This window comes from Arachis ipaensis, chromosome B4, assembly GCF_059453495.1.
Source record: "Arachis ipaensis isolate K30076 ecotype BB chromosome B4, ASM5945349v1, whole genome shotgun sequence".
Taxonomy (NCBI): Eukaryota; Viridiplantae; Streptophyta; class Magnoliopsida; order Fabales; family Fabaceae; genus Arachis; species Arachis ipaensis.
The window spans coordinates 80723850-80737407 of record NC_142439.1 but is presented as its reverse complement, the minus strand read 5'-3'; positions in this window follow the sequence as shown (position 1 = coordinate 80737407).

Here is a 13558-nt window from a genome sequence, read left to right as displayed (position 1 = left end):
TTATGAGAAACCATATTATCTGTCGCTTTGGATCCCCACGAGCAATCGTGAGCGATCAAGGCACCCATTTTTGTAACAGGAGACTAACAGGACTAATGAAGAAGCATGGGATAATTCATAAGGTTGCAACAGCATACCATCCTCAGACCAATGGGCAAGCCGAGGTGTCAAACAAAGAAATAAAGCGTATCTTGCAGAAGATAGTCAAACCTCATAGAAAAGACTGGAGCACCAGGCTACAAGATGCACTATGGGCATATAGAACAGCATATAAAACACCCATTAGGATGAGTCCTTTCCGCTTAGTTTACGGAAAAGCTTGTCATCTCCCAGTTGAAGTGAAGCACAAAGCCTTTTGGGCAGTCAAGGAGTGCAACATGAAAATTGGGAAAGCCGGAGCTGAAAGGAAGTTGCAACTGCAAGAACTGGAAAGCCTTCGCCTTGAAGCTTATGAGAACTCAAAACTATACAAGGAGAAGATAAAGGCTGTACATTATCAGAACATCAAGAAAAAAGAGTTCCAGCCTGGAGATTTAGTCCTCCTTTACAAATCTCGAGTGAGGCTCATGCCAGGCAAATTAAGATCAAGATGGGAAGGTCCATACAGAGTAGAGAAGGCCGAACCGTACGGAGTTTATCACCTAAGCCATCCTTCACACTCTGACCTTATCAAAGTTAATGGACACTGTTTGAAGCTATACCATGGCGAGAAGATACAAAAAAATAAGGAGCTTGAGATCTTCCTTTTGGAAGATCCCCACATAGCAGAAGATTGAGCTAGTGGAACGTCCAACTTACGAACGTTAAAGCAAAGTGCTAGGTGGGAGACAATCCACCATGGTATGATCGTTCTTTTCTTTATTTTCTGTTTTTCCTATTCAATAACTCCTCTCTTTATCGGTACTTTCATGCATCTGCATTCACATACTTTTATTTAAAAAAAAAAAAATTTGCCACGCGACGCGACCGCATCAGCGACGCGTCTGCGTCGCAAGGAGATGGGAGAAAAATAAAAACGAACAGAGAGTCACGCTGGAGCGTGGCTGGAGGCGTGCCAATGGCGCAATTCTACCCACGCAGATGCATGCCCCATGCGTCTGCGTCACCTGGAAATAATGACCTCCCACGCGACCGCGTGACCCACGCGGCCGCGTGCCATCGTTTTCGACGTAAAAAAAGTGCACAACGAATTATTGTGCACGAGTGGTGCTGGATTAGTGCCAATGGCACAATTCTACCCACGCGGACGCATGGCTCACGCGTCCGCGTCGTTCCCTTCTAAAGCCCACTCACGCGATCGCATGCCCCATGCGATCGCGTCACCCCAAATTTGGCACATATATCAAGTCGAACAGAGAGTTGTGCTGGCGCGAAGCTGCACTCGAGCCAGAAGCACAACATGGGTCACGCGACCGCGTGACCGACGCGACCGCGTCAACCACCTTAAGCACAAATTGCGCGACCGCGTGCCCCATGCGATCGCGTCACTTGCGGCGCACAGTTTCTCTAATTTTGCCAAATATCATATCTTTTTCTCTCCAAATCCTATTTTTCTTTTTTTCCTCCTTACTTCTTCCTTCTCTCTTCTTCCTTCTATCTCACCTTTCACTCTTTCTCCCTCACCTCCATTAACAAGGTTTTATTTTCTTCTTCACCCCTTTATTTTCTATCATTCCTCTTATTTTATATGTTATCTTCTTTTCTTTTCTTTTTCTTTTCATTATTCATATTTTCTTTCTTCTTCTATCCTTTTTACATGGTGTTATCAATTTATGTGAGTCATTATTCTTCATTATATGCTTGTGGATTGTTGCAAATTGTTTGATAATTATATATTATTTTCTTTAAAGGGTTGCTTGCATGTTCACTTTAATACTTTCTATACTTTATTTACCTTGCATGCTATGTGTTTGTGAAAAAGCCCATATGGCATTATGCACTTCTCTATGTTATTCTAAATATTCAATGCTTGCTTTTCACAAATTCCCTTTACTATTCTATTAATTGAATTTAATTGTCAATACAAACGTGATGGTTTGTTACAAAGTAATGCTTGGTCTATGCTACTCGTGCCCTTTGCCGGCATGCCAATAAACACCTTGCATTCACTTGTCATCATATACACTAACTATTTTCCATTAATGATCTTTCACATGTACTCATGAGCGTGTGTCACCATCATTTACCTTTTAATGTGCATTTATAACCATTATTTTTCGTTCTCTTCATTGCTATATATCTCTTTGAATTCAATTTACTCTCTCTCTCTTCCCTTTTTAGGATGGTCACCAAGAAAGGAAAAGAGAAAGCTACCCCCAAACAACCAGCAAGAAGAGGAACAAAAAGAGCATTAGTGGCCGAGCCTTCTTCAACTACAGTCAAGCCCTCAACAAAACGAGTTAAGAGGATCATCAAGGTTGATGAAAAGGAGAAAGCCTTTCCAACGAAGGACACTGCGCGATTTTCCAATCGCTACTGTGAGCAAATGTTCCCCATCCTGGCAGAAAGGAGCTATAACAACGAATACCTTCTTATCCTCCTGCCCAATATTGCTACCTTTGTTGAGCCGCAAATTGAACGAAGACAATGAGGTTTCCTATGGAGACAGCCAAGGCAGGTCAATCTCTCTTGGGTAGTCGAGTTCTACTCTAACTTCTACCTGCCTACTCTGCAGTCTGTCAATGTACGTCAGAAGCAAGTCCCCATTACAGAAGAGGCCATTCGACAAGCTCTAAGTCTTCCCCCTATTCCAGAAGGAATGGACGCCTTTCAAGAAGCCGCACTCAAGCGCCAGCAGTACCAATTTGACTAGGAAGATGTTCTCAGAGTTATCGCAGTACCTGGCAGCCGTTGGATCTACGGATACCATCGTACCCGCCCTAAGAGAATATCGGCTTCAGCACTTACCTTGGAGGCTCGCGTATGGGCACAAATCATGTCCCATTACGTCTTTCCGAGCACTCACGAGTCCTCCTTCACTGCGGACATGGTCGTTCTACTATGGTGCATCCTTACAGACCAACCTTTGAATCTACCAAGACATATCCGGAATGCCATGGGACACGTACAAATTGCGGGCAACTTACCTTTTCCCGCCTTGATCTCAGATCTTGTCTCAGCAGCCGGAGTTTCCTACAGTGCTGGAGACACCAAAGCCATGCTTCCACGGGATGATCAGTATGTCCCCAATGGGAAGTACTTCAGACTTCCAGCAGCCACTACAAGCCTTCCTACTGCTCCAGTTGAAGATATTCCTTCTTCAACACCACAAGCACCTACAATTGATGAACTGCTCCAGCAGATAATCAAAAGATTGGATCGGCAAGAACAGAAAGCGAAGTTAAGAGAGCGCCGTAACGAGAGCCGATTCAAACACCTCAAGGAGCTACTAAAGGGAAATTCAAGAACTCAGACACCCCGGACTCCACTTCCTTTACCAGCACAGGGAGCCATGATGGTCCCGACTATGGAGATACTGCTACCAGCCCACCCCTGTTCCTGACAAATGGCACCGAGGACGGTGCAAAGCCTTAAGTGTGGGGAAGTCGGTCAGTACCTGACTTTCGGAGGTAATTTCTCTTCCCTAGCACCAATAAATTAGGATATTTAGTTAGATTTTCTTTCCTTTATAGAATAGGATAAATTGCATAGTAATAGGTTAGTTGCATGCATGCTCTACTTGATTGAAAAGACAATAAGTTTATTCTAAAACTCTATATTTGGAACAAAATTTCACTAATTTAAAAAAATAAACATTTTTTATGTTAAATTTGCTTGAAGTTGTATTTAGAACATGATTTTTGAGCTACAGAACACACAATCTGTGAGATTTAAGCCTTTATGAATGGTTACATTATTTAACCATAACTATTTTATTCTTGTGTGTTTACTTCTCTATGATTGTAATCTATATTTTGTTTTATCTTATATGTCCAATATTTATTATATTTGTATGCTTGCATATGATTGAGGCAATTATTTGTTTAAACTCACTTATCCAAATTAAGCCTACCCTTTTCAATTACCTCTGTTAACCACTTTGAGCCTTTAAATCCCATTTGTTCCATATTTCACCACATTACTAGCCTTAAGCGGAAAAACAATTGTATATCCCAAATTGAATCTTTGGTTAGCCTAAGATAGAATTGTGTGTGCTAGTTAAGTATGGGAAATTGTGGGAACAAAAGTTATTAAGGGAATGTGTCATGATAATTTAATGGGAATTTGGATACCTACCCATGTGAAACTATAAGAATCAAAAATCTATGTGCATTGATAAGTTATGTTTATTTTTATGTTTATATATAAAAAAAATCAATCAATAAATAAGGGGACAAAATTACCCCAATGCTGAATTACGAATTCAAAAATTAATGCACATATGATAAAATTAAAATAAAAAGTTGATACATGAGTATGGAACGTAAAAGGGAATTATGGGTAGCTAGGTTCTAAGTTATATAGAGTATATATAGGTTATGTTAAAGCTTAGGTTAATTAAAGATTCAATTTATAAGCTTACTAGCCATATATGAATCCTTACCCTTACCTTGGCCCCATTACAACCTTGAAAAGACCTCATGATGCTTGCATTGGTATTGTAAATGTTATTGATTGGTTAGTTGAAGAACAAAAATTAGAAAGCATGATTAGAGAAGGATAGAGTGATTACCCTATACACTAGAGAGACTAGAGTGTACATACACCATCAGTGAGGGTTCCATGCTTGAATTTCTATGTTCCCTGCTTTCATGAGCTATCCTCTTGCATTTTTATCTGCTCTTACTTTATAAGAATTGAATTAGTGGAATTTAAATTATAATTTTTTTGAAGAACTTACTTACTTTTGATCAAGTGGACAAGAATCATATAGTTGCATTCATATATATAGGTTGCATTGCATTTCATAGGTTTTACATGTTCTTACTCATTTCATTTATCTCCTTCAATTAAGCATAAGGACATGCTAATGTTTAAGTGTGGGGAGATTGATAAACCACTATTTCATGGTTTATATTGTGTTTAATTGTGTGGTTTTATCATGATCTTTGCCCACTTATTCATTAAAGAAGCATGCATTTATATTTCCTTCCTAAATATGTTTTATGGTTAAAAACTTGCTTCCTAGAGACTTTTAATTATGTATTTTATTTCTCCTTTATTCCATTCGATGCCGTGATCTGTGTGTTAAGTATTTCAGGCTTTATAGGGCATGAATGAGTTGGATATTGGAAGGGAAGCCTGCAAAAATGGAAGGAACACAAGAAATTGAGGAGATGACCAGCGAGAGGCGACGCAATCGCATGGATGACGCGACCGCGCGGAAAAGAGCAATTTGCATCGACGCGGCCGCATGGATGATGCGACCGCGGGGATGGAACAGCACGAGTGACGCGGCCGCATGGACGATGCGTCCGCGTGGCAAAGCAGAAACGCGAATGACGCGCCCGCATGAGCGACGCGATCGCATGATGTGCGCGACCTGCATAATTTGCAGATTCAGTGGGGGCGATTTCGAGCCCTATTTTGACCCAGTTTTTGGCCCGGAACAGTAGACTAGAGCCAGAGAACATGCAGAAACCAGAGACAACATTCATTCTACACATTTTTAGTTTTAGATCAAGTTTTGCTCCTCCCCTAGGTTTTCTCTCTACACATTCATAGTTTTTAGGATTATTATTTTACATTCATAGTTTGGGATATTGAGAAGAGTTATTACCTCATCAAGACTTCGTCATTCTAGTTCGTTTTCTTTACTTGGTCTTACTCTTCCATGTTCTTTGCTTTGTTTAATTTTACCATTGGAATATTCTTAGGGTTATTTAATACAAGGATCACTTTTATTTTTAATTGACTATTTTAATTTTATTTACAATGTATTTCCTTAATTCCTTTTTATATGCTATGAATTTTTACCTTTACAATGAGTGAGTAGTTCCCTAACTTGATGGGGAATTGATTGAAAGGAACCTTTGAGTTGGAAGGCTTGAAAGAAAAATTGCCTTCTAATCACTAACACCAATCCCTTTTAATTAAGTGGATTGCAACTTGTGAACGGACGTAGCATTCCAACTTGTTTAACTTTCCTTCACATAGTGAAGGATAACTAAACAGGATAACCTTTAATTGTCAATTAATCCTGAGAGCATTCCAACAATAATAGGGATTCCAACTAATCAATTCCCAGTCAAAGTTTTTATTTACATTATTCAAATTCACCAACTTAATTTCCTGTTTGCCCAATTCAAACCTTTTTGAAAACCTCTGATTAATAAAATAGCACACTTTTCTGCAACTCGTTGGGAGACGACCTGGGATTCATACTCCCAGTATTTTAAATTCAACTTTCTGTGACACCTTTCTAAATTGATAGGCGGATTTCCGGCGAATTAAGAACTATACTTGCAACGTATATATTTTAATAATTTTTAATTCGCTAATTTCTGCCCGCATCAGTCGTCCTCCTGGAGTTCAGTAGTTCAATCTTGGACTCTTGCCTCTTGATACATAATTGGGAACCCAAATCAACCTATCAAGAGTGGTAAATACCAAACAATTCTCAAGTCTACCCTATAACCAATTAATTATAGCATATGTAAATTATAAATAAATAAGCTTTTGGGGTGGGATTCAAAATAAAGGAGTGGTTTATGTAACATGGCATTGGTTAGGTGGTATTGTGTTGGTTTTCTTGTTAAGTTGAAACAAGAAATTATGAGCAACTAACCAAATCCATTATGTTCATTGAGATTCAAGTTTTGTTGGAGTGTTATATTTTTATGTGACTGAATAATAATTAATAGTTAGCATATACACAACTAGAAAATTGCTTAATACAGACAGATTTGGTCTTTATTATAGACGAATTTTTGGTTACCAACGAAATTACCAATGGATTTCATCTCTCTGTAAAATTTTCGTCGGAAATTATTTACCGACAGATTTTTTCTGTCCGTAATTTACCAACAGATTTTTACTAGTTACAGACAGATTCTCCCTCGGTAAATTCTCCCATCCATTTTCCTGGAACATCAAACTTTCCGACGGATTTTTCGTCAGTAATTAGAGACAGATTTTTTGACGGATTTTCTATCGGTAATTAGAGACAGATTTTCCGACGGATTTTCTGTCGGTAATTAGATACAGATTTTTTGACAGATTTTTTGTCGGTAATTGTAGCTTTGGAAAACCATTCCAAACTCTGAATACAAATAGAGAATCCATCTGTAAATCCGTCAGTAAGGTAAAATATAATTTTTTAAAAGATTTTTTCATTGCAAAATAAATACTTTACGTTTTTTTCTAAATTTACTCCATCAAACACACTGTAAATTGAAAAAAAGAAAACTAAAAATTACATAGATAAACATAATATTCATTACATGATATCTATAAAATTGAATGTTATTTTTCAACATCATTGGCCAATATCTCACTATCTTAATAAAAAGATACCAAAAAAAAAATAATAATATGACTATCCCAATATTACATGGATCTCCTTCATTAACTGATGTCACAAATTACACTTAGCACTTAAAGATAAAATAATCTAAAATATTAATGAAAAACCAAGTTGCATTGGTAACATCAAGCTCCACATTGAATGTTGATCTTGGCATCTTCTGAAATAGAATTAAAACCCGAATTGGAATGCTTGAATTCATTCATATCAAAGCTAAGATGTCTATTCAAATAATTATTTTTGAAATTGGGACTTACCAAAACTTTCGATTGTCTCTTTTCCCATCGAGAATTAGCCTGTAAAGCATTAGGCCTACCTACTCATGATCAAAGAAGAATATCATTTTTTAGTAATTAGTTATTAATGCTTAAAAATATATGTAGGTTAAAATAATTTATTAAATTACTAAACTAAAATAATTTACTTAATAATTAAAATTAATAATAAAAAATAATAAACATATTTATATTCTTTGTTTTTTATTAAATATTAAACAAAAATTGAAAAGTTTTGCTTTCTAACTTGTAATATTGGAATTTGTGTGCTTTTGCTACAGAAAATTCCATGTGCATATTAAAGTAATGATAAACCACTATTCTATGGTTTATTTTGTGCTCAATTGAGTGGTTTTTATCAACTCTTTACTCACTTATTCATATAAATTGCATGGTTTTATATTTTCCTTCCTAATTTTGTTCTATAATTGGAAACTTGCTTCCCAAGCCTTTAAATTACCAAAAATTAATTCTCCTTTATACCATTCGATGCCTTGATATGTGTGTTAAGTGATTTCAGGGTTTATAGGGCAGGAATGGCTTAGAGGATGGAAAGAAAGTATGCAAAAGTGGAAGGAATACAAGAAGTTGAAGGAACTGCTAAAGCTGTTCAGCCTGACCTCTTAGTACTAAATTGACCATAACTTGAGCTACAGAGGTCCAAATAAGGCAGTTCCAATTGCGTTAGAAATCTAACATCTGAGGCTTTGCAAAAATATATAATTTTCTATAGCTTCCCTGAGGATAGGTGATGCGCACGCGTGGATCACGCGTACGCGTGACCTGGAGAAAATTCAATCCACGCGTACGCGTGGACGACGCGTACGCGTGACTTTGCCGCGTGCTAGATGTATCAGAAATTGCTGGAGGTGATTTCTGGGCTATTTTTAACCCAGTTCTCAGCCTAGAAAACACAGATTAGAGGCTATAAAGTTGGGGAATCCATTCATTCATGGAGAGAACTTTCATATTCACAATTTTAGGTTTTTAGATGTAGTTTTCTAGAGAGAGAGGCTCTCTCCTCTCTCTAGGTTTTAGGATTTAGGATTTCTCTTAGTTTTAGGACTACTTTTCTCAATTCTAGGTTCAATGTTCCTTTAATTTAGTTTCTCTTCTACTTTTATTTATTCTATTACTTTAGTTTGTTTATTTTCCCAATTTGGTTTATGAATTCCATGTTAGATTTGAATTTCTATTTAATGCAAATTGAGGTATTTCAGATTTATGATTTTAATTTAGCTTTTTACATTCTTAGCTTGAATTGATTAATTGGTGACACTTGAGTTATCTAACTCCACTGTCGATTGATAATTGGAATTTGCTGGTTGATTTGGATTCCTCTAAAGCTAGTCTTTCCTTAGGAGTTGACTAGGACTTGAGGAATCTCATTGATTAGTCCACTTGACTTTCCTTTATTTAGTAAGAGTTAACTAACTGGGAGTAATGAACAATTCTCATCACAATTAATAACGATAACTAGGATAGCATTTCCAGTTTTCATACATTGCTAAGAATTTTCTTAATTATTAATTTACTTTCTTGCAATTTACTTTTCTTGTTTCATATTCAAAAACCCAAAAATATACCTTTCCATAACCAATAATAAATTACACCTCCATGTAATTCCTTGAGAGACGGCCCGAGGTTTAAATACTTCGGTTATCAATTTTACTAGGTTTGCTTTAGTGACAACCAAAACTTTTGCACGAAAGGATTCTCTATTGGTTTAGAAACTTTACTTACAACGCGATTACTTTTTTGAATTTCTTTACTAGCAGAAATTCGATTCGTCAAAATGGCGCCGTTGCCGGGAAATTGCAAACGTGTGCCTTATTATTGGTTATTGTAAATATTTGCTTTTTGCTTATTTGGTAGTTTTTGTTAGTTTTAGGATTTAGTTGCTTATTTTTGTTAGTTTTTGTTTTTATTTTCTTTAGCTACTATAAACTCTCACCCATTTTGCTATGAGTTTGGTCACAACTATATTGCAGGAAGAGGAAATTACAATGAGAATATGCATCAAGGATGGGAAAATCAATGATGGGAGGAGCCACAAGGATCTGATCAACCCTCTTGGCAACAACCACCTCCAATGGACTATCAACAACCATTCTATGATGCATACCAAGAGAATAGTTATGGTGGACCTTTTCATGACAACCAACCTCCACCAAATTACTATGGTCAAGAGCCATTCCAGGGAGCGTATCAAGATGATGAATATGGTAGACCCCCTTGTAGTTACCAACAAGCCCTACCATATGCTTATGAACCACCTCCCCAACATACCTTTGAACCACCATACTCACGAGCCCCTTTACACCATTCACCTCCATATGACCCAAACCCATGTCCACCATACCAACCACCCTATGAACCGTATGAACCATACATAGAGCTACCCCAATTCCAACCCAATTACTCCCAAGAACTACTACCTCCATATACACCTTGTCCATATCCATCAATCTAAGAGCACTATGATCCTACTTATGATAGCCAAGCGCAACAAGAATCACAGGATCGTCTCAAGGAAACAGTAGATCAATTTCATGTAACCCTTCATCAACTGGAGCAAGCGATAAATCAATTAGCTTCCCGACGTTCAGACACTCAAGGAACCCCCATGGCTTCATGTGGAGAGTATAATGAAGAACGTAGCATGAAGGAGACACTAGAAACTTTGGTGGACAGTAAGGAGCATGACTTTGTACTGGAACAAGTGCAGGAAGCCGGAATTATCGAAGAAGAAGAATTGGTTGAAGACTTAGGAGATGCGGAACCTCCATGGGAGCCTCCAGTCATAGAACCTCCCTCCAAGAAGCTTGAAATTGGTGCTGAGGAGGGTGTACAACCTCCAAGGTATATCATGGTTGAAGACTTTGGAGAGGTTGATCAAAGGATGGATTCAAGCATTGATGAAGCCTTATCTACAATTGAATCCTCTCCCATTGGACTAGACACGGAGATTAAAGAAGAAGAAGCACAACCTCCCATGCCCTTGGTGAACAATGAAGAAGAGATCGAATTAGAAGAAAGCTACCAAGAAGAAGAGGTTGATATTGAAAAAACTTGCAAAGAGGTGGAAGTTGTCAAAGAAGAGCTCAAGGAAATGGAGCTGGAATTCACCTTGACAAAGTTGTTGGAGACATCTCCCCCAAAGCCATCACCATCCATCCCTTCATTCAAGTGGGTAAATCTCTCATCTCTAAGCTTAATTAGCCCACTTGAATATGCTTTGCTTGAGACGGATGGACAACTTAGAGCTCTTTGTGGCTATAAGAGTAAGAGGGAGATGGTTAGTAGTTGGCAACACAATCCTAGGTTCATTGTGGTAGGAAGCTCACGACTGAATTATCATGGTTGGAAGAATACTAAATTGTATGGGTCTAGGAAGCTGTTTGGATGCCTCAGTGAGAATTCGGATTGCTTACCACCCGGTTGGAACAAAGATGGTCAACAAGAAGATGGGTGCAAAAGCAAGGTTTGGGATCCCGGAAGTCATTCCAATAATCAACACTCTTGGGGTCTTGTCACTTGCTTTAACTTGCTTGAAGGCTTTCTGCTCCAAGTTTGGGATCCTGGAGGGCATTGGATTTACAAATATTGGTGGAGATTCCTGGATGAGTTCAAGCACAAGCCACCATAATAAGGAGCTCACTAAATGTCCAACTTAAGGACTATAACTAAAAGTGCTAGGTAGGAGACAACCCACCATGGTATAACTGTTCCTTTTTATTCTTAATCTTATTTTATTTTATTTTTACTAGTGTTCATTCATAATTTCTGCATATTCACCTGCATTCTGTATTTTGCATTCTGCATACACATAAAAAAAAGGGGGCAAACCACGCGTGCGAGTAGGCTACGCGTGGGCGTCGATAGCAATCTCGCTCCCCATCTAACGAACAGAAAGATGTGATGGAATCGTGGGGTTGGTGTGCTCTGCGCACAATTTGACCCATGCTTATGCGTCTATGACGCGTGCGCGTCATCTGCCACAAGTGAAATCCACGCATACGGGTCAAGCACGCACACGCGTGGATAGGAAAAACTGCATAAATAGCATGATGGACAGAAAGTTGTGCTGCCCCCACGCTGGAACTGTGCTAGAGGCACAAGGTCATCCACGTGTACGCGTCCCTGATGCGTGCGCGTCCTTTTGCTTCCAAAGCCACCCACGCGTACTGATAAATCCCAATTTTGTGGTTTATCTTGTACTTAATTTGGGGGATTTTATCACCTTTTCTCACATTTATTCAATGAAATAGCATGGTTTTGCAACTCTCCCTTGATTTGTGCTTAAATATGAAAACATGCTTTTTAGGCCCTTAAATTGGTGATTTTAATTCACTTTAATTCCATTCGATGCCTTGATGTGTTTGTTGAGTGATTTTAGGTTCATAAGGCAAGTATTGGATGGAAGAAGTAAGGAGAAAAGCATGCAAAGTGGGAGAACTCATGAAGAGATGAAGGAACCGTAAAGCTGTCAAGCCTGACCTCTTCGCACTCAATCGACTATAACTTGAGCTACAGAGGTCCAAATGAGATGGTTCTAGTTGCGTTGGAAAGCTGACATCTGGAGCTTCAAAATGATATAATGTTTACCATAGTTGCCTGATGTATAGGGGCGCGCATGCGCACTGTATGCATGCGCGCCGATGGAGCACGTGGTTCACTAAAGTGAAATCGTGGCCAGCGATTTGCAACTCATTTTGGGCTCAGTATAACTCATTTCTAATGCTATTTCATGCAAAATTCAAGCTTGGACAAGGGGGGAGCAATTGTTTGTAGTTTTGGCATCATGTAGGTTAGTTTCTAGAGAGAGAAACTCCCCATTTTCTCTAGAATTAGGGTTCTTAGGATATTTCCATCTTAGATCTAGGTCAATTTTTATGTTCTCATCTTGTTTCCTTCATAATTCCTTGTTTCTACTACTCTATTCTTCTTAGTTCTCTTGTCAATTTTACTTTTATGTCTCCTTTATGTTTATGAATGCTCATGTTGGATTTGGACCTCTTTAATTCAATTTAATGTTTGATGTTCTTTTAATTGTTGAATTGAGTTGTGATCTACTTTCCTTGCAATTGGTAGTTGTTAGATTTTACTATTTCTTGCACATTTACCATACTTTCCATTTGTACCCACCAATTATTTGACAAAATGCTTGGTTGGACTTTAGAGTAGATTTTGAGCATTTTTGGCTTGGGAAGAGTAATTGGGCAATCTTGAGTCATTAATACCCAATTTAGATTGGTGATCTAGAGTTGTTAGTTAATATGATTTCCATTGACTCTAATCTCTTGCTAATTCCATTAGTGAGTTGATTAGGACATTTGGATTGAGGTTAACTAGTCTTGTTTGACTTTCTCTAATGGAAAATAACTTAAACCTTCTTTCAACATTGGGGATGACGAAATAAGATAAATTCTTGTTAATTATTATCATTTATTTTGTTGCCCCTTCTATCAACCAAACCCCCTTTGTTCCTTTGGTGCATGAAAATTACTTCACACTATGTAATTCCGCACAACTAACCAGCAAGTGCACTGGGTCGTCCAAGTAATACCTTACGTGAGTAAGGGTCGATCCCACGGAGATTGTTGGCTTGAAGCAAGCTATGGTTATTTTGTTATTCTTAGTCAGGATATCAATTATAATTATCAGTTTGAATTACGAAAGAATAAAAGAGTATGAAATAAATACTTATTATGCAGTAATGGAGAATATGTTGGGGTTTTGGAGATGCTTTGTCTTCTGAATTTCAAATTTTTTCTTGTATTCATCTTCCCTCATGCATGCAAAAGTGCAAAGTTCC